Source organism: Lutra lutra, chromosome 3, assembly GCF_902655055.1.
Source record: "Lutra lutra chromosome 3, mLutLut1.2, whole genome shotgun sequence".
Classification (NCBI taxonomy): Eukaryota; Metazoa; Chordata; class Mammalia; order Carnivora; family Mustelidae; genus Lutra; species Lutra lutra.
In genome coordinates, this window is record NC_062280.1 from 90,070,120 (window position 1) to 90,097,804 (window position 27,685).

At 36.0% G+C, this 27,685-nt stretch overlaps 1 protein-coding gene across 1 annotated transcript in view; it reads left to right on the top strand.

The window, feature by feature from the left end:
- The window catches only part of LRP1B (LDL receptor related protein 1B), a 1,982,574-nt gene that overhangs the window by 419,719 nt on the left and 1,535,170 nt on the right, over positions 1–27,685 (top strand).

Sequence of the window (27,685 nt, forward strand, 5' to 3'; positions counted from 1 at the left end):
TAGAGGGTATCATGCTTAGCGAAATAAGCCAATCGGAGAAAGACAACTATCATATGATCTCCCTGATATGAGGGAGAGGAGATGCGACATGAGGTTTAAGGGGGTAGGAGAAGAATAAATGAAACAAGATGGGATTGGGAGGGAGACAAACCATAAGTGACTCTTAATCTCACAAAACAAACTGAGGGTTGATGGGGGTAGGGGGTTTGGGAGAGGGGGGTGGGGTTATGGACATTGGGGAGCATATGTGCTATGGTGAGTGCTGTGAAATGTGTAAACCTGGCGATTCACAGACCTGTACCTCTGGGGATAAAATATATTATATGTCTATAAAAAATAAAAATTAAAAAAAGAAAAAAAAATTTTTCCCTCAAGTTTTTTACATTCATATGTAATCTTTCTGGTGTATATTTCAAAGACTTGGAAAACACTGAAATACAAACAAACAATAAAACATAACACACACACACACACAGACACACACACTTAGAAAGTTGTGAGGAACTGGTGAGAGGGGGAAAAAAAGCTGAAGAATTAGTAAAAGAAAGAATATTCCTTGACCAATAAACGTACCAAAGCAGATCATGAATTCATTAATTTTAAATTTTATTTCACTCTATTACTTCCTCTTGTTTAGTATTTCTCAAAGTTTAATGTGCATGTGATTCTCCTGAGGGTCTTGTAAAATCCAGATTCTGATTTAGTAAATGGGCTGTGAGGCCTGAGATTTTACTGCTCTCTCAATCCCCTGGCTGATGCTAATATTGCTGATGAAGGAACCATACTCAGAATAGTGAGGCTCTAGGTCAAATAAAATGTTATATCAAATGGCCAGTGACTTAAAAAACAGAAATAGGGCGCCTGGGTGGCTCAGTTGGTTAAGCGACTGCCTTCGGCTCAGGTCATGATCCTGGAGTCCCGGAATCGAGTCCCGCATCAGGCTCCCAGCTCCATGGGGAGTCTGCTTCTCCCTCTGACCTTCTCCTCGCTCATGCTCTCTCTCACTGTCTCTCTCTCAAATAAATAAATAAAATGTTTAAAAAAAAAAACAGAAATAATAACTTTCTTTTTCTGTCCACACCAAGTAATGAATATGTGTGTATATGTGTGTTTGTGTGTATAGGTACGAAGAGATAAGTAGATGTATATGAGTATGTGTAAATTCAGAGAGATTTAATCATAATTCATCTAAGAACTAAAATATTTTTAATCCTATAACCTTGCTTATCTCATTCCAACATGCCTAATTTACATAAATTGAAATTTAAGTCTTGGATGAATGCCTCTGGGAAATTGGACTTAATTCCTGTTGAATTCAACATATTTTTCAATTGCATGGTTCTGGTCAAATCATTTAATCTAAACTCATTAAAATCAAGGACCCTTGTATTGGGTAGAGCTGAGTGGTTGGGTTGTTAGGAAATGGGAATATATTTAAATAGCCACAGTTTGATAATTCAGCTAAACTTGTTTTCAAGTATTCATACTGATTCAACACTTGACATTTGTGGAGACATTAACAATCCTTAAGATTCCAGTAAGAGGGATGCACAAGAAGGTAAAAGGGAGACAATCATTAATTAACAGGGATTTTTGGAGATAATATATTTTGTGGACTTACAGCTATCTTTTTCTGTTACCAATAATGTGGGGAAAGAATGATGATAAATTTTCAGTATCATAATTCTACTTTGTATGTTTGTCTTTTCTCTATGCATATTCACATTTATATAACTATTTTGTTTTAGAATTAATCATACAGTACATGCTATATTTACATTGCTTTTTTAAATTTAGTCTTATGTGAGTCCCCACATTATTAAATTATTAAAGAAGCAATAAATATGTAAATTCAGAATCCACACTTTGGGTTCCACTCTATGGACTCTATGGGTAGAATAGAATTAATCAATCAATCATTTATTTCTGGATATTTATATTTGGTCAGACTTTTATTATGAATAATGCTACAGTGAACATTTTTATTCAACATCATTTCACAAATACCTGTATATTACTTTAAAGTAAAATCCCGACAAGAAAATATGACTTAGAATATAAACATTTTTAAGACTCTTAATACATATTCCTTAATTGTCCTCCAGGAAGTTTTTATCTAGTGACTTCCTCAATAGCAACAAGCTTTTCTCTGTATTCTTGCCAAGCCTGAGTAGTAGTATTGATGTAGGTTTGTTTTTCACATTTTTGCCAATATAATATTTGAAATAAGGTATAGTTGAGTTAATTTATTTTTTGATTATTAGTTTAAATATTTTCCTCAAGGTTTGCAGTTCCTTTGTATTTCCTGATTTTTTTAAGATTTTTATCACTCTCAGTTGGGCTATTTAAACTAGAGTACTTATTTTATCATTGGTTTGTGAGAATCTGTTATACATTAAGGAGACTAACTGCCACATCTTTTATATAGGCTTTATTCCCTGTGTATCATTAGACTTTTTAAAGCAATTTATGGTGTTTTATCATGTAACCATACATATGAAGTAAATTCATACTTACTAAATAAACCATGAAACCATATGAAGTAAATTTCGTGAATCTTCTCCAATAGAATGACTTTCATCTGAAAGACCTCTTTCATAAATGAGAAAATACCCAGTTTGAAGAATAATGGAAGTACAGTCATTGCACATTGTACTACTTTGAAGAATGGGACAATTAACCTACCTTCTTCATTTTTTTTCTATTATAAAAGCACAGCAGAGTTTAGTATTTTATGTCCCTAAAAAATGCTTTAGGAATTTTACATTTCATCTTGGAAATTAGATATTTTGGAGGAAATCTTACTTATTAGCATTAAAAACTAAAGTCAAATTCCTAGCTTCCAAATTCCTAAATTCCTAAATATATAACATACCAAAATATATTTATATTGCATTAGCTTAAGTTCCACTCTTAAAGAGCTAGGAGACAAAAGAAAGCTCAGACCATGAATGGTTTGATGCTAGATCTGTTTCAAGTTCTTTTATGTGAGACTGGATAAATCTGGTCATTTCCTATTACTTCTTTGGTGACAATTAAAGGAAGATGGGTATCTCAATGTTTCATACAAAGAGCTATTGCATGCTAGAGTTAGTGACATTTTTGTCTAATTCAGTTGCAGCTATTGGGTTAAAAGAGATCCTATTTAATGCCGATAAAGAGAGGAACTTCTGGTTTAGCTCCATATCGTTGGAGAAATTCTGGTAAACTTTGGCAACAGGGCTATGTTTGGAGGAGGTTATATCCTGAAGCCAATTCACTTACACAATCTATGTATTGGTTGCCACTGATGGTCTGGAAGGAGTTCTAAACAGTCTTCTAAATTAGTTGTTGGTGAGTGGATGTTTTGAGAGAAAAATAAATGTCTCCTAATTCTCCAGATATCAATGCATTCCTTGAAATATTTCTTGAATTCTACCCTGCTAATTAAAAGAATCTGTGCATTTCCAAATCCTTAACATTTTTTCAGGTGCTTAAAGAAAATAACTTGCTCACCTGAAAAGATAATAGTGCCTTGTTAACTCTCAGTTATCCACACTAATGGAAAATAATCTGTCTGGGGATTTTATTCACTGCCATAGAAATCTTAGAGGTCAAACATCAAAGAGACTGGTGACAGTCTCCAGGAAATGAAATTCTCAGGAAGACTCTGGAGACATGGCTTATGAGTTCAGTTTCTTCTTTTGTACTCATGGATGAGAATAAAAAATGAAAAAAAAAAAGTTCTGTATACATTTTCTGTAGTGACCAACAGGTAACTCTGCAATAGTTCACAGCAGGCTAGAGAGGCTGCGAGTAGATGTCTGTGGCCTCACATGGAAAAGTCTGAGTTCCAAGTGATTTAGTCTTCTTTTTGGACATTTTCAAAGTACTATGTGCACAGTCCTGAGGCTCAGGATTACAGGATAAAGGAGATGGACATGTTACCTCATTTCATGGTGCTGAAATTCTATGTTGATACAGGGGTGGAGGAAGAAAATGAGTAAGAAGTGTTTATTTAGAAGGAAGTGCTATGATGAAAATTAAAGACTGCTTTGGTAAGGAGTGATACCAGCCGAGGGACAACTTTATTTAGTCAGTAGGGCAGGGAAAGTATCATTTGTGTGGAGTCTGTAGAACTGAAATCTTTTTTTTTTTAAGATTTTATTTATTTATTTGACAGAGAGAGATCACAAGCAGGCAGAGAGGCAGGCAGAGAGAGAGGAGGAAGCAGGCTCCCTGCTGTGCAGAGAGCCCGATGCAGGGCTCGATCCCAGGACCCTGAGATCATGACCTGAGCCGAAGGCAGCGGCTTAACCCACTGAGCCACCCAGGCGCCCCTGTAGAACTGAAATCTTAATGAGAAGTTATTTGGAGGTTTTCCAGTAAGTGACTGGATGCTATTTTCATATTAAAAATGTTACCCTGACTGCTGTGGAGGAACTATGGGGTAGGGCTGAGTCAAAAAAGAGAGGCAAGTTACTAGGCTATGGTGATAGCCCAAAGAAGTCTGCTAAAAGTGAAAAGGAGTTAGTGGTTGTTATGGGTTTAATAAACCAGGCCTGATCCACACGTGCCCTCAGAATATGGACAAGATGAGTGTTCAGATGAAAACTGATAGGCACATGTGGTTGCAGGTGAGAAAATGAGATAGGATCTTCAGTCTGAGAGAGTGCAGCCTTCACAGGACAAATAGAAAGCTCCAAACAAAGAGAACTGGATTGTCGAGGGCAGTGGTTCTGAACCTGGGCTGTATGGTAGAATCATCTGGAATATTTAAAAAAATACTTATGCCTGACCTTCTTGGCCCCACTAGCATCACTGCCACCACTGTACACACAGCCCAACATTCTGATATATTTGGTTTGGAGTGTGGTCTGGGCAGTGAGTTTCAAAACACTACCCAGATAATTCTAATCCATGGCTCCCTCTGAGAAACCTGGGTCTGGGAAGAACTCAGAGTAGACACTGGGGCTGCGGGAGGGGGAAGAAGAAATGAAGCCCACTGGGGATCTGAGTAGTACATCATTAAGTGCTTAACCTCTCTCAGGACAGCCTTTAGTTGTCTCATTCTTAGAGAGAAAGCTGCTTCCTTCATCTACCAGGCCTCCAGAGTCAAGCAAATGATTGGAGTCTCTTACAAAAAGATATCTCCACTTTAGGGCCTTTACATTTATGTAAATAACACCTTTAAATTCTCGTCTGCCCTTTTAAAATTCCCTATGTACTTAAAAATGCATTTGTAACTATAGCACAAAAATTAAACTTCCTACATAAAGACATTTATGGATGCCATTAAATATAAAATTAGTATTGATTTGTAAATACTTAGGTCAAGACTAGTCCTAATATAAAAACAAATTATACTTTTCTATTATATATAAAATACCAGCTCATTTGATTTTTACTGAGCTTAATGTATATTGGGGAAAAATCATCTATAATTTATTTTTTTCTAAAATTATAAAGCACATTTTAATCAGTTACAAAGATTGCTGTTTATTGTAGAATCTGAAAATGTTAGAAGAATGATGACAGTGTCCTAAATATAAAAGTTAATTTGAAGTAATTTAAATCACACACAAGAAACTGCTCTTTAAGTAAAAAAGTCAGTAATGCTCAATACTAAAATATGAAGCTATTGCCTTCCTAATTTTAAGGCTATATAAGTACTGTGCTTAGATGCTTGCTAGCAAATATTCAAATCCTTTTTTGCCTCTTAAATTGTTTGTTTTTGAGACGAACTTTGAATAAACAGATTAGTAATGTATTTCCCTCTTCTGGATAATGTGCTCAAGAGTAATTGAAAATGAAAGTACCTCAGAGTGGTGTGGGGCCAATGACAGGGAAACTTTAGTTTGATAGTTTTCAGTTCTGCCATGTTTAGTTTGTTCTATTCGTTTATGAAGAAGTCTTCCAATTAGCACATCACTCATAATTTCCAGTTCTTGGAAATATTCAGTATCACTTTCTACATTGGGTAAACTAACCTTTTTGTTCACAACACATTTATCTTGGTATTCAATGCATTCTAAGACTCCATTAATTCAAAAAGACCTAAGAGGTAATCTTGGAATAAAATGATTCTGTAAGCATTCATTTAATGTTATTTTTAGTATTTTACACATAGTTCTTCAGTTGTATTTTCTATAGTTAGCTATTTTTAAAATCTGACATTTTAAAAATACTACAGATTCAATAACTATAGGGTATCTTCACCAATTCCCTCTGTTAATGTAATTTCTAGGGAAAGGAACTCAGATTTGTTAACTCTTTTTTCTCCAATATACCCTCTAGTCCACTAAAGACAAATGCCAAAAATAAAGCATTTCTGCTAGGTAGAGAAGAAGAGGGGCACACAGAAGTGAGAAGGGAAAATCCATTGCAATAAAGCCACTTAAAAGTTTAAGTATTTAATAATTTGTGAATTATCTTAACATTAGTGATTATACTAAAAGTGTTGTTATTGAGACAAATGTAAACTATAAAATTTTTTATCATGAACTTGGTCTAAAATTTTTGAAAATGATACCTAATTATCACTATTTTATACCTCTATAAATCTCTTTAAAAAAACATAATTAATGGAGTGCAATAATCGTTCATAATGCTGGTTTTCCTACATTTTCTGTAAAGAAAATATATGAAAAAAGAAAGCTAGAATTCATAAAATTATTCTCCTTTTGGGTATGTACCATCATATAATATATTTTTAGAATTCAGTATTTAAAAATAAGTATGATTATATCAGATATATATCTCACAGATACATTGTTTTAGCCAAACAGTAGTAATCAAATAGTAAAATAGAAAATTTATGGTGCTTCAAGAAAGCATGGCAGGTTTTCTTTCTTTCTTTTCTTTCTTTCTTTCTTTTTCTTTAGAAGTGTGAATGCAATAATAAAATACTTTGGCTTGAAGGTCTTGAAGAAAGGAATAGTGGTGGACTCCAGGGGCATGCAGAAATGAGAAGCTTTCTTTTGCCCTTTTGGTTTCAGTGAGAAGAAACTATGTAAGGACTGGATTGGGAATTAATATCCAGTGTCAGTTTTTGAAGATAGGAAATGACTTGAAAATACAAGGATGCCTGATATGACCTGGAAACTTACTTTTAATCAAAAGCATTTTTCTGGAACTAGAAAACTAATCATTATCACACGTGGAGCTAGGGGATCTTCCAGGTGGCTTGAGCATGGACCCTGGAGTTACAGAAAAGAATAACCCAGTGAAGATATCCCCAAGTTATAAATATGGAAGTTCCACAAAGAATTGTTGGCTCACTCTAGAAACACCTAAACCACAGTGTATATCCCTGCTGAGAAGTATATCAGTCATGTATTAGCTCATTTAAGAATCAATTTAAAAGACAAAGCAAAACAAAACAAACACACCATGATATCCCGAGTCCTCAATAGTTGTTGACTTGCTGGCTATTTATTTATTTATTTGAGAGTGAGAGAACAGAAGCAGGGGGAAGAGCAGAGGGGGCGGGACAAGCAGACTCCACAATGAGCACAGAGCCCTGTGGGGACTAGACCTCAGGACCCTGAGATCCTGACCTGAGCTGAAATCTGACTAGCCACTCAGGCATCCCTATCCAGACAGGTCTTTTAGTTTACCAACACTTAGCCTCCTTTGAGCTACTAGTTCAAGATCATGAATGTTACACAGTAGTTTCAGTTCATACTTTTTTATAGTAATGAAAAATATCACCCAACTGACATTCTAATATAGATAGTTAGATTTCTCAGGTATCTAGGTATTATCATTAATGTCCCCTCCAAATCTCAATTTACCACATGTAACAGCATGCCTCATACAAGGTTTATAACTTAGAACCTCAAAGTCAACCTTTTGTGTATATTAACCAAATTTTCATTCATACATTCCAGTATCTGCAGATCTGACTTGGTTCTATTTCCCATAGTATCCTCTTCTCTCTACTCTTCTCACTGGTTTAAGTTTCATTGTCCTGTTTAAACATCAATGGAATACCTATACATGCTGCACAAATCAATATCCTTATTGGTTTGCACCCACTCATTTTGTTGAATGCTGTCATTCAAGTTTAGTTTTGATAGTGTTCCTTATACTTAGCTATGTTTATGGTTACCAATCTGAATCTGTTTACCCAGTTTATACTCATGAGTAGTCATATCTTTGTGTCAGTATGGTCCTCAGACAAATCTGATAACATTGGATTTGTGTTGTTTTCATCTCTGGAGTTAATTTCTTAATCTGTTCATTTCAGTGAAGTGAATTAAAATAAATCTACAATAGGATTCCCTTTATAAATTGGTACACACTTACACATTAAAAACTCTGATTAAACTTTAAAAGGCTTATTTTCTTATATCAAGCATGAATTTTTAAAGTTTTCATATTTATTTCAGTAACTTCCCAACTGTATAATGAGATGTGGCGAAGTACATTTGGGGGAACATTTGGAAAACTTATGATAAATGACCAAGTGTGTTTGTTGTTGTTGTTGTTGTTTTCTGTATAAACTAAGGTTAGTTTTCTAAACTTGTTCTCTAAAAATATTCCCAACCCACTGCCAGATTGATTGCTAATTTAGATAATAAAACGAAGCACAACAATTTTAGTATAAGGGTCTGAGCATTCATGTCTGTGGTGGAATTATTCCTTCTTTCTAAAAGAATACAACAGCCCTTTACAGCTCTAAAAGCTACTGTTTCAGAAAGATAATGAATTATTGGATCAAGGCAGAAGTGATTTCAGCAATTTATTCCATTCCCAGAAGTCACGGCCTTCGAAAGCCAGCTTTATTTTTTTCTATTTGGAGGTCTATAGCCCAAAGCCACCACCATTAGAAAAGGCCAGAGTGCTTCTACCTGGAAACAGCGCGTTCTCCCTGTTCATGATAAAGAGTTGAACTGTCACCGGCCCCTGTGAACTTGTCCCCATGGAGCCACATAGCCAAGTTATAAAAGCTAAACTCAGGAATAAGAGTGAGAGATATACAAAGGACAGTACCTGGGTGAGGTATGTGGGACTAGAGTTCCTTCTCTCACGGACAGCATATAGGCGATGGGACCACGGTAAGATCTGACACCACATTAGGATTGATAAGTAGTGCTTGTCCCGAGGAAAACCTATTTCTTATTGAAATATCGTCTGTGTCCTATAACAGAGGACAAAGCAAATTAGGAAATTTTTATTAGAAAATAATATTTAGAGAATTATGGGAGAAAAGCAATTTCTCCCAAATAGCATCAGGTGCTTATAGTAATTGATCTAGGTTTGTTATGTATATTATTTTTAATGATCATAAGCAGTGCATATGCTATGCTTATTTTCAGATAAGGAATTAAGGTTTAATGATGTTATATAATTTTCCCCAAGGTCACACTGCTAAAATAGTCTTAGTACTTTGGGAATAGGTATTGTCTAGGTATCTAAGCATATGAAATGTAGGATAGAGCTACTTTAAGCTATTGGTTATAAACCAGCTATGGGATCATAGACATTTTGACTTGTAAACTGAACTATGCTGTGTGCTCTTTTGTATTAGAGGGTGATGAAGAATTTGTACTTTAGAGGTAAACTGACAGATTTTGAATCAAAGGGTCACTACTAGGCTAGGTAGTACTAATAATATTGAATGTGCACAATCATTAATCCAGATGGTTTTGTGCAACTCAATTTTCTCATTTATAAAAGCAGATAACAAGAGCAACTATCTTTGGATCTCTTTGGATGAATTTAAGGGATAATGCAAATAGAGCGAGGAATACAGTATGCAACAATAGTAATTAATACAAATTCATTACCATTGTTATTAATTCATGATAAAGGGAAATTTAGAAAATACATAAAAGCAAAACAAAAAAATCACTCCTTGCCAACCACCCAAACACAATCTTTTTTTTTTTTTAAGATTTTATTTATTTACTTGACAGAGAGAGATCACAAGTAGACAGAGAGGCAGGCAGAGCGAGAGGGAAGCAGGGTCCCTGCTGAGCAGAGAGCCTGATGTGGGACTCGATCCCAGGACCCTGAGATCATGACCTGAGCCGAAGGCAGCAGCTTAACCCACTGAGCCACCCAGGCGCCCCCAAACACAATCTTTTGAAGGTCAGAGAATACTTCCTTCCAAAATATTTTTAGAAAGTTTCTTCTAAAAGAGCATATTCTAGCAGAATATTAATCATAGTCAAATAGAGTTTGTAGCCAATTTTACATCGATAATGCTACCTGAGCATTTTTAACATTCTTACATAGTCTTCAAATACATCCTTTTTATTTGTTACAAAATATTAGATTGGATAAAACAGTTTTTACTCAATTTGTGGAGTTGGGCTTTTAGACTGGTTTTAATGTTTCATTTTAATATATAATGTGGCTAAAGAGCTTTGTATAACAAGTGGCTTTCTGTATTGAGGATGGAGTTTTTCTTTGACCCCATATCAACTTGTGGTAATTGATCTTAAAGCTCCCATTTATGTATTCTTTATATTCTCTCCAGTTCTGTTTGGTTCCACTTAGTGTTTAATCTTTTGCAATATTCTAGCCTGACTCAGCTGTGGCAAGGACAAATAAAAGGAGGTTTTTCTTCTTGGGATAGACTTCTGTCTTCACTTCCACAAACTTCTGGCTGCTGGGTTTTTCCAACATGAAGGATGCTCAGCAAAATTAGTTTCAGTGCTTTTAAGTAAAATATGATAGATTTAGGGTCACTGTTATTTGAGGGGGAGGGGAATCATTTGTATCTCTATGTAATTTTGCATATCTGTCTCCAGGGTGTCAATCTCACATTTGTAGACTTCTTAAGTATAAATTTTACATTTATTTCTCTATGTTCAGTTTTGTTTTTGGCTTTTCTAGGTTTGGGGATTTAAGAAAAACATAATTCTCTCTTTTTTTACATTTTTATTTTAATTCCAGTTAACATCCAGTGTTATATTAGTTTCAGGTGTACAATATCATCATTCAGTACTTCCATACATCACCCTGTGCTCATCAAAATAATAATTCTTTTATTCAGTACTAGCTATTGCCCTAGTGTTATATTATTTACAATTTTGATCAGCATATTTTCTCTAGTCTCGGAAACATTATTACATATATTGATAACTGATTCCTTACATTGAAATTTAAATCCATGAAATAAGCCTCTTAGGGGAGTCCTCCATTGTCAATATTCCACAGTTTGCCACTAGCCAACCTTTATCAACCTTGTCACAGTGCTTTCATAGGAAGCTTTACTGATTATCTCAATGAAGTGGAAATATGAGAATATGTAATTCCCATGATCCACAAATGCAGTTATACTACCAAAAGAAAGAGGGCATTATATCCACCTGAGATGAATTAATGAAGCAGTGATGCTCTTCAGAAGCTAAATTACCATCTTCCAAGTATTCACAAAGTGATTTATTAATTTGTTTTATGTTTTTTTTTTTTTTACTTTTGCTTTTTATTCCACCTTCCTCTTTCCAAAATGGATTTGCAGTGAATTTTGAAAGGTACTTGTTCATATACGTTCTAGGAGTCCTGCCATAATAATTTGATTCATACAGTGTTTAATCTTGACAGATTTCATGAAGGAAATGAATCCTGAGCTATATGCTTGGAGGAGGAAAAGACATATAATTTGTGTAGCTCAGTCAGAAAAATGTATTTAGGGAGGGGGAACAATATGGGTTCAGTAGAGTCCAGGGATATGAGTGAATCAGTTATTTTTTAGGGATAAACCTTTCCCCTATTATAGCACATATTTTAAGTCATTGGTTCATATCCTTTATTCTTTATTTAGCATTGATCAATTTTATATTAATAGTCAGAAAAATGCCAGACAACTTTTTCATGTTTTGTTCTTTAAACCTCACAAGTGAAGGAAGTGTTTTATCTCATTTGTCAGATAATGAAACTAATGTCTAGATAAACTAAATTATTTCCTGGGGGGTCTCATGGGTGATGGAAACCAGCTCTTGACTCTCTCCAAAGTCCATGTTCTTTCCATGGTGCCACACTTGTCACTACAAAACAATCTCCAGGCATTTGCCTCCTGAAATAAGATGATGAGAAAACATCTTCTTATAGCCATGTATCTGTGTGTTTTTATTTATTCATTTATTTTGGATTTAGGTATTGTTTGCTTTTCTGTACTGGAGGTTTTATTTAATGAAATGTTTAGCAAAGTAGGATCAGCACTGCACTGCCAAACTCCTAGGAGATTACCAATCTGGTTAGCACTTAGAGAAAGAAAGGATAACAGAGCAAAAAGACAAAGTTTAAATCACTTTAATTTTATCTTCGGATACCATCTAGATTTTAGGGATTATTTTAATCTTATCCTGAAATTATTGTTGTTTTTCCATTTTCAACCAAGTCCACAAATAATATTTTAGCTTTTTGTTATTGTTATTCCTCCTCAGAGGATGGATTCCTACCTTTTGTGTTAATGTGCATGTGTCTGGGTGGGGTATATGTGTAATAAAAACTCTATGTTGTAGTCATTTGTTTCAAATTTAAAAAAGAAGTAAAAGCAGACCCTCTTGTTGCATAATTTATTTTTCTTTTTCCCAAATATTGGCATTTTCTAATCATACCGTTTGAAAAGGATTGAGTGGGGCAAGGGGAGAATTTCAATATTTTTCTGTATAATTTTTGTAGCTGTAGGAATTTAACAGTTTTATATGAAAGAGACTGCTTATTGAGGAATAAAAAATTAGAAGTTGAACTGTCAAGTCTACTTGTTCTGGTTAGTAATGGCTTTTTCTATAAAACTAAACTCTAACCTTAGAATATGATAGAGCTTATTAACTTAAAAAGTGTGTCATAAAATTATCAATTCTTTAGAAAGGTAATATTCATCTGAGTTTTATTTTCCTTTTTGTGCTCCTTTATATTTCAGAGGGCCACTGTGTCCTGCTTGTTGATTTTGTGCTCTCCAACAGAAAGTGATACTGTTTTCATTGACTGTGGTGAGACTAGTGTGATGGGAGTTGTGCAGTATAAAACCTGTTCAGCTTTGCATAGAGGTCTACATTGGGGAGGCGGTATATGTGTGATATACAATTGAAATCAGATCTCTGATTGTACCTGATGATCAAAGCACTGAAATTTTTGTATAAGTTGAAAGTAACTCTCTGTTCTTGGGGAGCCAGAAATAAAAACTTGCCAGTTGTGAGAAAATTGGGCTTAATTTAGCATAATATAACATTTTTTCCCTCTTACTTTTACCATTTCTTAGATACTCAATCCCAAGACTAATATAGAAATCTGTAATGCTCCCATATGTATATAGTATAACTTTATATTTCCTGAAACATGATAAGTAATATTGATTTGGGGATAATATTATACACAGCATAATTTTTCCTTCCTGGAGACTGTATGCATTTCTTAAAGAAGGGATCAACTGGTTTAAAACACAACAACAACAACAAAAATTTTGCAGTAATTCTTCCAAACGAATTTTAAAACCAGCCTGAACAACTGACCAGTGATGTGAAAACTAGCTCAGATCCATAAAAGAACAGCAAATCCTGTATCATAATGGTCCAAAACAGTGGGTGTTCCCTATGGAAAATAAACTGAAATGAGATTTTAAAATAGATGTTTCCTACTAAGGGGCCTTAGTGAAGCACTAGAAGAAAGATCACTTCTCAGAATGACTTAATATGAGCCAATGCCAATAAAGGGAGCATCACTGGCATCAGCCAGAAGAGCTCTGACATGATTTACAAATGATGCATTGTACTATGAATGTGAGAAAGCATGAGACAAGCTCAAGTTGCCTAAAAATTGTGCAGTCCCACAACCCTTGGTTTTCTTATAACATGGAAAAATAAACTAGATCCACTTGAGGGTCTACCAGCCCTATTTTACATGCATTTTTCCCCCTTAAGCCAATAATTTATTGTCCTTCTTGAAGCTGAAAAATATATTTTCTATTTTAAGACCAACTCCTACAGCCCCCCTGGGGTTTCTCTGTGCCTCTTATTTAAGAAGTTCTATCCTAAGAGTCATCAAGTTTTTGGTAAGCCATAGCTGGGCTGATGACAACTTCCGCATCTAGAAGAGTCTATCCACCTTGAAAAACATGGTTCCCTCCCTATCTAAGAGAGAAGTCTGGACCTTTTGTAAGATTTGGTTGAAGACTTCACCAACCTGAATGTCCAGAGGATATCTAAATGTCCTGTTCAAGCTGCTTCTATTCTGCATCTCATTTCTTTATTAGAAAGAACGTTTCCTCGCCTCCTCGAGGTCATCCCTCCTGTGATAATTACCAGGCCTTGCCTGCTGTCACTGGAATTAATAGGAGTCTGCTTTGAAAAAGGCAGATGCCTTAATTGGTATCTAATGCTCTGAGGAGAGCTGATGCAAATGATTCCTGGGAAGTTCAAAGTTCAAAGAGCCTTCTTTGCTAATCTCTATTGCTACTGTAGTGAGTTGCTGTTAGTCCTTTGATGATGTTGGCATCTGTATTCTGTTTCCTGGGGCTGCCATTACAAAGTAATATGAACTGGGTGGCTTAAGAGAACAGAAATTTATAATCTCACGCACTTCTGGAGGTTACAGTCTGAGATCAGGTGTTGGCAAGGCCACATTCCTGCAAAGCTTCTAAGAAAGGATCTTCCTTTCTTCTTCCACCTTCTAGTAGACCCAGATGTTCCTTGGTTAATGGCAGCATAACTCCGATCTCAGCCTCCATGTTCAGATGGCCACCTTCCCTTTGTTTCTGTGTCTTCACATGGTCTCATCCCTGGGTGTCTCTGCGTCCCAAATTTCCCCTTTATAAGGATACTAGTATATCGGATTAGGGCTCACCCTAATTACTTCATCTTAATTTGATTACATTTGTTAGGACCTATTTCCAAATGAGGTCACATTCACAGGTACCAGGGGTTAAGACTCCAACATAACTTCTTGTGAGACAAAATCCAACCCATAAGATCATCCATTGAACTCCATTCACTGCTGTTGTCACTAGTGCGTATTACAACCCCACCTAGAGCCATTATGGAGGGAGACAGGCAGTTTTATACGCAGCCTGGGCAGTGCACACCAATTAAGTCTGCGTTTCCAATGTTTTCTTCTCTTTAAATCAGCTCACTTAGCCTCTATTCCAGGAACAGCCTGCCTCTAGAGAGGCTGAGTTAGGAATGCTCCCTATGTTTCCAGCATCATAATCCCAGATGCCCTGTTCCCCCTCGGTCTTTGCTTGGGATAGGAGCCCATCCATAGTTTCCATCTCTTTCTGCAATCATGTAATTTGATTAAGCAAAACAAAACCAATTTCTCTACAGAGTTCAGTTCTGGCTGCAAGTTAGCATTGTTTCTTTTCAAACAGCTCTTGTTTTTAGTGCCATTTTGGCCTTCACAGCGACTGAGTCTGGATCCAGCTGACAGGCCACTTCAGCTAGGTTTTCCTAACTTTGGAATGAGAGATCAGAGTTTCTACACATCTTATTCACATTTGCTCAACCCCCAATAGGTCAAACTCAGCAGAAGAAGAAGGAAAATTTTACTTCACTGAATATTCTGCTATATGAAATTCTAGTAGGATTAATATAACATAGTAACAATGGTCACATTTTACTTTTCTCTCCCACTGAGACATAGTGGAGTGCTGTCGCTAAATCCTTTCTCTGAACTGCAGTCCAACAAATTTTGATACTATCTATTCAAAAACAACTCTTTGGTGCTGATCCTACTTGAGTCCTTGCTTGATTTGCTTAGGGCATCATCTTTCAACTGGAAAAGATTATATGGATCCTACTTACAAATTTTCTCCTAATGTCTTACTCAGACTTCCTTTTATAAGCTTAAAACAAGTGAGCAAGTTCCCCTGTATTGTTTCCCCTTAATGGTATCTCCATTCTGACATATGAATATTTTACCCATTCCTCTCTTATCCTACGTGTATTTCATTGCTACAGCCATACCTCTGAATGGTACATAGCAACGCATCTATCTCTGTGCTAGACTTTGTTTTTCAGATGGATCATTTTCATCTCTTAAACAAGCAAATAATTATCTGCATGAAAAGTGATTGTTAATGCTTCTCCAAGGTCAAACCCTTTCTTACGTATAAAGGTGTATGGCTGGAATAGAATCAGTTATATGATGAGATTTCAACACTCAAATGGGTATTGGCGTAAAGTGGCATATTTCATTTGCAGTAATTTAAGTTAATTTAGTTGTAAAAAGCAAACACACAGTTTCTCTACAGACATCAATTCTGGCCAAAAGTTAGCATCCTTCCTTTTCAAAACAGCTCCAGTTTAGGAACTGGGCTGCAGGTGCTTAATAACATATCCATAAGGACTCCCCAGTCTCTATCTTTGTTATTCTAAAATGCTTTCCTTTGCTGTTTGTGCAATTCTAAGGCCCATTCACCTGCAGTTTGCAGCACTTGTTATCATCCAAACAGCTCTCAGGAGCATTTCATAATGCCAGGGAGATAGGCAGAGGGGCCCTTAAGAAATATTTTAAAAAACAGAACTGAAACATACCATAAACACAAATGCCCAGAAACCAAAAGCAAAGTAAATGTCATTTTAAAAATAAAATAAAATCATGATCTCATTAAAAACAATTGCCAGGATAAAGTATATTGACAATAAAAATTACCTTTTAATTGTTTTCTTTAAATATCTTCTTTTTTCCTTCTCTCTTGCTCTGTTTTTAATAGAATGTTTTAAATATGTTTCGTATGGAAAGAGATTCTGGTGTGAAGATAAATAAAACTGCTAAATATAGAATCATGGATCTATAATTTATATCACTTAAACATTCTCATTTAATTAAATTTATTGCTCTTCTTGTCAGTGTTTATTTCAGTTTATCAGATTTCCAAAGTTGATTATATTATTAGAATTTTTATTCACTGTATTTATTTTTTCCTGTCTATTCTCCTCCCAGACAATCTAGAGATTAATTCATCAGTTAATTAAAATGAATTCAAGCCTTTAGCTGATAGTAAGCACTTAATAAAGATTTTTGTTATTGTTGTTGTTGTTCTTTTGCTTTGTTTCAAGATCTAATTGATAACCTCCCCGGTTATTTAAATCAACAATTACTGAGTGCCTACTCTAGGCAAAATATTATAGTAAGTACTGGGACTACCCAGAGGAGTAAGGCAGGGTCACTAAACACAGTGAGGTCATAATAAAATAGATAGAGGAATATATATATAAAGTAATAAGTGCAATTACATAAAGTACAGATTTATGAAGTAATACTTACATTTAAGCACACACAACAAAGACCCAAAGAAGGACCTGGTGGTAGAGTTTGCATAGGGGTCTTGACTGTTGTTCCAAGACCAGAACATTGACTTGTTGGAGGCAGAAAGGAGAGGAAGGTCATTTCAAGCAGCAGGAACTGCATGCCCAAACTCAAGGAGTTACAAAAAAGCACAACACCTTTGAGAACCTCCAAGCAAGATAATGATGATGGTGTGGGAGTTATTTCAGGAGATATAAATGAAAGGTAAGCGATAGATGGATCAGGAAGAGCCTTGAGCCCAGCTAAGCAATTTATACTTTATTCCTTAGGCAGTGGGGAGACATTAAAGGAATTTAAGCAAGTGGATAAAATGACAAGATTTACATTTGAAGAAGGTCATTCTGAAAACATTTTGAATGATGGATTGGAAGGTGTGAGACTATAGACACGAAACTATAAGGCTACAGTAGTAGCCCATGTGAGAGATAGTAAGCCTCTGAACTAAGAGCTAAGTTCTACGGTGCATCAGACTGTTAATTTTGTGTTATGTAAAGAGTCTTTGGGACCAGTACATTCTCTTCTGTGGATAGACCTTTCCTGGAAGACAATCACAAATCAAACATTAACCCATAATAATAAATGCAGCTCAAGGAACTGGAACATTGTGTTCTCATGACCAAACTATTTTCTTGCCATAGAAGAAAATTCAAATCCTAATCAGACTGTTGCTTTGCAATCACAGGAAGTAGAGCTAAAATAATAGAACATTAATAGCTTCAGGCAAGCATAGCATGATACAGCGATCTCCCCAAAGGTATCAAAATACTTAAAGTCATTGCCTATAGCTCCCACCATCCATCTTCACATTAGGTATGGCCTTGCCACTGGAACTGGTATATAAAATATTGTAAGACCAACATCCAGGACACTATATAGAATGCGGGTTACTGAGGTCCCGTATCGAATATTTTTCCTCTGCTTCCATTGCTCCTCTATCCACTTTATGACTGACAGTTTTTGGCTTTGTTTTCTTTAGTTATTTTAATAATCAATCAGGTTATATAGTCATGTCTTCAAAACCTGGAATCTAAATGACATGTTAAGGTGACTTTATATATCTCTACTGCAGGAGCTATAATATGGTCTGCCCCATAATAATGGCTGCTCTACTTTAAAATTTCTAAGGAAGACTATTGTGGTTCTTCTCCTCCCCACCTTCAAATTCTGCCAACCTACTCATGATCATTTTCTGGTGAAATCTTTTTGTGTGTGCTTCTCACTGATATTTCTGTGGATTCACTCTGCAAGCAGAAATTAGTTATAAGGGTAAGCTACTTGAACTAAATATAAAACCTCAGTTGATGATGCTTAAACAGCATTTGTCCAAAAATACTACAGCCTACAGAAATAGAAAGGGTTGGTAGAATGGCTTTTGATGCATCAAATGAAAATTTGCCCGCCTTAATTTTAGCATCATGTAATGGATTTATCACCACGTTAAATGAACTAAAGGCCATGTCTCTCCCATGTGAAAAAAGAAAACATCATTTTCATAAATGCAGTTATATTTGATTTTAAGGTTCTGGGCGATGTCTACATTTTCAAAGAGTTGCAGATTTTTAAAAATCATACTTGTGGTGGTAATTTCCCAACATCGTAGCTGATAACTTTTGCTGATGCATTATCAAATAGGAACAGAGCTAGGAGAAAAGATAATGCTTTTAAGTATTCTATAGTAAGATGAATAGTTGAGTCTGCAACTCCATCATATGAGAAAGTCATTAACATTTAGGTAGTTGACGAGATTTCCTTCAGCAATACCACACTGTATGGGTAAGCAGAAGCAAAGAACTCTTCTTGCTGAAAATATGGTGCATAAATAGTGGGAAATATTGGCGATGAGCCAGGATAGACTGTTGTCATAGAAACTAGAGGAGTAGAGAGACTCAAAAGGGGAGTAGATGACTTTGCCAAATGCCACAGAAAAATCAAAATCCAGACTGAAGTATGATGTGAGACAAATGTTCAGAAGCCAATTGAAATGCTTTACATGTAGTAATTATTTCCTACAATAGCCTAATGAGGTTGGTGTCTCCATTTCACAGATGAGGGAGCTAAGATACAGAACAGTTAAGTAATCTTTTGGTAAGTGGGAGAGCCTAGCTTTGAACTGGATAGTCTGACTTGAGAGACTGGAAACCAAGATATTAGGCTGTGTCTCAGATCAGAGAAATAATGGGCTTGGCTACTGAGAAAGCACAAGTGAAAGCTTTCATACACCTTTCCTCAGGGCTTTTGAAAAAAAATAATAATAATATGGGACTTTGTATCCTGATATGGTAAAGTATGAAGGAACAGAGTGGATGATGGAGTTCTCACCTGACATCTTCAATGTTCACGTCTAAGTAGGAGATCCACTGAACAGGAATTGTGGAGGAGAGTTGCAGAGGGTATAGGAGGCCCTCTGGTAAGGCCTAAAGAAAAGTGAGATGCTATGCCATTATTCTTTTTTTTTTATTTTTTTTACTTTTTATAACCATATATTTTTATCCCCAGGGGTACAGGTCTGTGAATCGCCATTATTCTTAATAGGGATGTGCCTCTGAGCCTCCCAAAAGCTTTTTCAAAATAATTCAAGCAGGTCTGAATACCATCCCTGGAAATGCTGAGTCATTGTGAGCTAGGGCCTGGGGAATTTGAATTTGGGTAAAGTTCTTAAGATGATTGTGAAATATTGTTTAAAAACCTTACATTCATAAATCAATAGTAAAATATTCAGTATTAAAATAAAGGAGGGCACTTGGTAAGTGGGCTGTTTCTTCTGTTAGTGCCATAGTTCCCTGTTCCTCATTCTTTTCTATGGGTTTTTCTTGGGGATGCCTACACTTTATCTGGTTCTTGTGTCCGAGTTATTATTTGCTAACTCCTGAAAGGTCTTAGCTCATAAATAAATGCTTGACCCCCTCCAGAAGAATTTACATTACATAAAGAAGTCCTTACTCCTAGGAAAACTTGTAGGTTTCCCCCAAATAAAACCATTTGTGCAGAATTCCCATTCGGGAAGGGAGTGTCCGCTCCAGCTCATGTCACTGAGTGTAGGCAGCCAGCTATGTGAGCGATGATTTCTGAATCTAAAGACTACGTAACTCATGTATAAATAGGTAAGCTTTTTATATCACCATTAATAATGAAATGGAAGTTTCTTTTGACTCAAATCCTATATTTAGTGGTATTGTTTAAGACTGGCTTTACATTTTTTGGCACACATCGTACCTACAAAAACTGATTTCTTTTAAACTAGTGTAATAGCCAGTTGGAGATGGAGGGACAGAGGAATGCTAGAAATATCCAATTTGGAAAAGAGAAGCAAAAAAGGAGTAGCCCTAAAACATGGACAAGGAAGTACATATTATGACATTAAGTGAGTTAAAGCAGTCTTTTCAAGTATTTTAGCAAGGAAAGCACTTTTTTTCTTTTTTTCCCTTTTCCTCCCCGGTGTTCGGATACGATTCAAATCTACGGGCGGCTTTGCTTCTTCCCTTGGCAGCTCAGTACTCGTCTTGTAGGATGAATCAGTAATGATGATGCCAGCAAGGATGTGTCTGACATTCTGTGCCCAGACCCTGATTCCCACTCAGACAATTAGAAGACTCTCCCATCTGGACACCGGACTCTCTGTTTCCCGTCTTCTCTCAGCATGGTGGCTGAGACTGAGGCTGTGTTCCTTGGGCTTCAGATTCTACTGGGAAAGCCAAAACTCGCCAAGCCACATGATGTTAAACAAAAATTGGCTCAGCTGGAAATTGCTCTTCACATGTTTTTTCCGATGCCTGCCCACAGTTCCCTGAGACCGTTTTGCCTTTGTGTTTGCCAGGGAGGGGCCCTCCTAGACTTCAAACCTCAATTAAATAAAAGTACTTTAATTTAACACACTCCCATCCAGACCTTTCTGCTTATTCTGTGAAAGAGTATGGCTTGGACCAATTCAGCCTCCGCTAGCTTTCAAAATCTTACAGGATAGTATCCCATATGGACAATTTTTTTTTTTAAGATTTTATTTATTTATTTATTTGACAGAGAGATCACAAGCAGGCAGAGAGGCAGGCAGAGAGAGAGGAGGAAGCAGGCTCCCCGCTGAGCAGAGAGCCCGATGCGGGACTCGATCCCAGGACCCTGAGATCATGACCTGAGCCGAAGGCAGCGGCTTAACCCACTGAGCCACCCAGGCGCCCCCCATATGGACAATTTTTAATGATTATTTTCTATAGAAGGTGGGTTTTGTTTTTCCTCTTCATCTTATTCCACCAAACATGAACAGGATAGGAATAGAAAATGAAGAGAATAATATGTGCTTGAAGAACATTTTGAAGTGTAAGTTCATTTTAAGAAAATGTCTGAACCTCAAAGAGAATATACAAGCACTTTAGATCATTATTTTAGGGTTGGCACAGGCTAGTCTGCACCAGGCCCTTTACAAAATGTGAATTTCCCTCCTTTGATTTGCCCTGCCCATCAGATTTCCTTTGAATTATTATTGCTAACCAATGAGAATGCATCCTAAGGCTGCACACCCACTAATGTACCATCTAAACCATTAATGTATGGTTTCTGATTCCAGATCTCTTTATACAATAGTTCAGTGAACTTAAACTGTCTTTCCTTTGTAAGATGTGATTATCTTCAAGGTCTCTGTATTAAGACTCTCCTTCAAAACCAATTATGCTAAAGCCAGGGTGGTGACTTTAGCCAAAAATTTTTAAGCTCGAGATATAATGCCTTAAAAAACAAAATAATGTGGTGTAAGCATTTTTGTTTGAAGTATCAAGTTTCATCCCCGTGTCTGGTTGATGCCCCAAAAAAGTCCTGTGGTAAGCTATCAGGGGAAGCTGTAGGCAAACACTTGAAAAACATAGGAAAAAGTGATTCCAGCTGAGGCCATCTTAACACATCTTCTAATGGCCGGACTCCCTTTGGCTCACCTTGTTAAGCATCTGCCTAAAACCCACAAAGAAACCAGTCTGAGGCTCAGCTGCTATAATAAAAGAACGAACACATGGAGGCACCAGCTAGCAGATGGGGACTTGCGTATTGAGAGAGACTAATCTAGTGTCTAGCCACCTGTTGGCAGATAAAGCAGTCCCGGCATCCCCCCACCTCAAAAATTCAGACAGAAGGGAGACAGGAGAAATGATTCTTTAAAGGACTAGAAATAAGGACGGCGTTTGTTAAGCCAAGTGTTGCATGCGAGAGCAGGTAAAGTCAATCAAGGAAGGTGCTTTGCAACAGCCTATGGGAACAGGGGTCTTTCCAGACTAAAGTGAAGTAAAAACAGTATGTCTGCAATATTTCAAACATGAGTTTAAAATCGTGACCACAAATGGCCTTTTCATAGTGATGCTAGTAAGACGCCAGAAGTATTGAATTTGCTTCCTACTGGCTTTGCATTGCTACAGTCACATTAACTTCTGAGTAGCAAGTGGATACAAAAGTCAATTTCAGAAATAAGTTTGCAAATTTCTCTGATTTACTCCCATGGTGATTCAGTCTACAGCTTTTCTTAACTTTAAGACAATAGAAACAATTAGCTTAACTCAGATTTTATCTTTCTTCCTTGGAGCCTTGAATTTCTACTTGCTGGGGGGAAAAAAAAGTAAAAAAGAAAAAACTATATATATACCCATTAAAAAAAAAAAAAAAAAAAAAAAACAGAATAATTCCCTAGGCATTCTTCTCCCTTATTACAACTTGTGGAGCTTCCCAATTCCAAGCAGGCTTACATTTGGAGGGTACGATCACGCCAGGGGACTGGCATGCCTCAGAACAAAGCAGAAGGTAGAGGCAGTTGTCCCTGCTACTGCCTCATGTCCCAGCCTTTGTGAAGAGTCAGTAAGAATCTTCAACTTGAACAGAATACTAGGTTGACAGGTGCACGGCAGCTGAGGTGACCTTTATTTTACAAGCTCTTATCTCCTTTCTCTCTACATTCTCCTTTGCAAGTTCCTCTTCCTAAGATTTTCCCCCAGCTACGCCACCTTCAGAAGCTATGTTACATCTCTTGGAAAATACTGCTATTCTCTAGAATATTGGCTTTTCTTCCCCCCCATTATAGTGCTAAAAGTACTGTTTTCCAGGAGAAAATCATAGACTAGAAGTTTCAAAATAGAAAAAGGCAAGAAAAAGAAAAGATCCGATGCTCCTCCCCTTTAAGTCTCTCTTGCTCTGACAACTTGGCAGTTTTTGCACAAGGTGGGGAGTCTCTGTGGACAGCCCACATCATAATGTCTTGTCAAATTCAATTCAGAACTATTTTTTTTTCTTTTATAACTCTTCTTTGGGACTGAGGGCACATTTTTAAAAGTAGCTTAAAGATAGACAAAGTAATGGCTTTGAGATGTGACTCACATATTAGACCTGGAAAGAAGAGTAGAAATTATCCTATTCCTTTTAATTTGGGGACATAGAAACGGACACCGGATTTTAATTGTGTTTTGACCAAAATCATACATCTTGTAGGTGGAATTACCAGAACTAAAAACTCAATTCTATTTCAGTCTCTTTAAATTATGTTGTCTCAGTCAATATAGCTCCTCAGTTGTACCAAAATGTAGAAAGATGGTGGGCAGGTTAGCTAGTGAGTTGTACTGCCAGCCGTATCCAATCACTGCTGCACAATGCAAGGAACTCTAGAAATCTGATATAAGGAAGTATTCCAGGTAGACCCGATTTTGACTCTGCCTCTAACTCTGTGACCTTGGGCCAATTTTATAACCTCTGTGTTCCTTGGGGTCCTCATCTGTAGAATGAAAAGAATAAAACCTACCTCATAGGATCAATCTAAGAATTGATGGGTCTGTGCAGGTATGGTTCATACAATAATCACCTTTTGCCAACTATTAGCTTTCTTGAAGATAAGCTAAGCTATTTTCTCGTCATTGTTTTCTTCTGCTTCTTTTCAAAACAACACTCTTTAGGTCATTTAATTCTCTCTATATATTACTGGCCTTGCAGGGGTAACTTCTTCCCTCTGTGTCAGTTGTAAGGCCTTTTCAATAAGTATAAACTGCTTTTTAATACACGTACTACTTACTACCCAATTTTAAATCACAAGTACAGATATGAAATCAGACGATGTGCGACATATGCTGGTTCTGCCAAATAACTCCCCATTCTTCAAAATATCTTCGTGTGTTCTTATTTTCCATCTTCAATTTATCAGATAAAAAATTACTTCCACTTCAGCTTTGAATCAGTTCTGTGAACAGACCTCATAAGTTATCCCATCACATGCCTTTAACTGTGTTTTTATAATCAACTAATTCTCTTACTACTTTTGGGGGAAAATCTGTTGAATCTGACTGGTTGGATTTATTTTTTCATAAGCCATACTATTTTATTTCTTTTGATTCAAATATTCTCTGGATAGTTACAGATTTTCTTTCATAACATATATTCATTAATACACTAAAGGTTGATGTTACTGAGGAGTGATTTCCAGGCTTGTTCTTCTAATGATGTTCAAAATAGATTACAGTATTTGACCTCACATATTACCCCAATTCACTATAACGTCACAAATAATGAACGGTATTTCCAAATTAACCAAGTAAACATGTTCCCTAAAATGATTATAGGAAACTTAGTATTTCAGAACACTAATTTTTTTTCCATTTTATTTTATTTTATTTCTTTTCAGTGTTCCAACATTCATTGTTTATGCACCACACCCAGTGCTCCATGCCATACGTGCTCTCCATGATACCCACCACCAGGCTCATCCAACTCCCCACCCCTCTCCCTTCCAAAACCCTCAGTTTGCTTCTCAGAGTCCACAGTCTTTTATGGTTTGTCTCCCCCTCCAATTTCCCCACAACTCACTTCTCCTCTCCAGCTCCCAATGTCTTCCATGTTATTCCTTATGCTCCACAAGTAAGTGAAACCATATGATAATTGACTCTCTCTGCTTGACTTACTTCACTCAGCATAATCTCTTCTAGTGCTGTCCATGTTGATACAAAAGTTGGATACACTAATTAAAAAAAATACTTATTATATATTCTTATTACAAAAATAGCATGTTTAAAGTATAATTTGGAAAATCAGGATAAGGAAAAATTTTTAAATAAATCACCTGGTACCCAAAGATAATCACAATTAATAATTTCCAGTTGTATATACATGTATGTATATATTCGTATTTTTAAAAGTGGTAATGGGATCATGCAATACATATATATACATGTATATACATATAAATGTACCATTTTTCCAAACAATACATCATGAATATTTTTTGTGACATGATTTTAAGTGACTATTTAATGTTTTATTATACAGAAGTCATACTTATTTTAAATGACTTATTTCTAATTTTTCTTTTTATAAATTATACTTTGTGTAGAAAATGACAAATCATACCCCATGTACAGAATAGTAATAATAACTTTTGTTGAGTAACTACTATGTGCTAGGAATTTTACATACATGTTCTTAGTTTACATACATTCTTCATTTTGCAAAGTAAGGATTACTGCCTTCTTATTATAGATGAGAAAACATTACAGGTTAAAAATAACCACATTGTGTTTTACAAATTAATTAATGGCAAATAGTTAGAAAGTAGTTAGAATTCAAAATCAGGAAGGTAGGCGCCAAAACCTAAATTCTTTGTCTTATCAAATTTGCCCTTAGACCAAATCTCTAAAGGTAAAATAAGTATTTCAAAGGGAAAACCCATTCTGAATCATTTGCTATATCATCCCAACCAAAAAGACCCTTTTATTCTTGTCTGTATTTGAGACTTATTTTTTTTTTAAAGATTTTATTTATTTATTTGACAGACAGAGATCACAAGTAGACAGAGAGGCAAGCAGAGAGAGAGAGGAGGAAGCAGGCTCCCTGCTGAGCAGAGATCCCGATGTGGGGCTCAATTCCAGGACCCTGAGATCATGACCTGAGCCGAAGGCAGCGGCTTAACCCACTGAGCCACCCAGGCGCCCTGAGACTTATTTTTATTCTTATTTACCAAGTTGCAAAATCCCCCATTATTGCTAATAAAATGCAAAATTCTTCTTTATTGTTACTTTTGCAAGCTTATTTAATCACTAAACTTTAATAACTTTAATGAACATTTTCTCTTGATTAATGATGCTTCTGAAATGTTTACCATTCTGATCTCTGATAACCTTTTAGTCAGCATTTCACACTGAATAGATTACTATTTGAATAATCATTGATGCAATGACATGGCAATTCACAAGATTTCTTCTAAAATTTGGAGCAGCTAAATTTATTCTTGAAAGGTTTAAATGCTTGAAAACCTTAAATTCAACCCCTTGGAAGAAATGCTATAAGATGGGCTGCCACTAATTTGCAGGGCTTTTTGTTTGTTTTTGTTTTTGTTTTTTATTAGGTTATGTTAGTCACCATACAGTATATCATTAGTTTTTGTTTGTTTGTTTGTTTTTCTTTTTTAAAGATTCCATCCATTTATTTGACAGAGATCACAGGTAGGCAGAGAAGCAGGCAGAGAGAGAGGCGGAAGCAGGCTCTCTGCTGAGCAGAGAGCCCGATGCAGGGCTCGATCCCAGGACCCTGAGATCATGACCTGAGCTGAAGGCAGAGGCCTTAACCCACTGAGCCACCCGGGTGCCCCTATCATTAGTTTTTGATGTAGTGTTCTGTGACTCATTGTTTGCATATAACACCCAGTGCTCCATGCAATCCATGCCCTCCTTAATACCCATCACCTTGTTCACCCATTCTCCCAACTCCTCCCTTCTAAAACTCTCAGGTTTTTTTGTTTTGTTTTGTTTTTAACCAGCAGTGCCAGCTCTGACTGATGTGTACTAATGCGACTAAAATTTTTAGGTAACTCAGAAAGTTCAAGAATTTCCAATTATTTAAATTCAACTTAGGGATGAAATTTATGATACGTGTGTCAAGTTTCCTTCATAATTGTACCTAAACTACATTTAATTTTCTATAACTTATTACCAGGAGACATAAAATGTTGCAGGGAGGGTATGGGGAACAGCTTCTATAGTTGGGGATCGTTCTTCTATCTTGTCTGGAAATATAATTCGTTTAAAATTAGTAGTTTTTATATCTTAATTTAACGTTTTTTTTAATTTTAAAGAAGGCTCTTTCGAATATGAGAGGTACAAATGCATGATTTTCAAAAGCAATTTTTTTAAACAAATTCAGGATATTATTTTGATGAATACAAGACAAAATAGTCTAAATTAAACTGAAATCCTTTCTATCATTTTTACTCTCCTTATCCCATCCTGCTTGCCATTTAATAAGTTAAATGAAAACAAAGCAAGTTCCAGGAAAGAATTTATAATTTTATACATTTATGCATTATACCATATAAATTTTGAGTTTTCAATGTTACAATTCCTTGAATCACTTCAAGTTTTTTGGTCCTTTGCCTGAAATTTGAATACTTTTCCACTAAGAGTGGTATTCCAGTTAAGGATCCCATTAGTGATACTTTAGCATA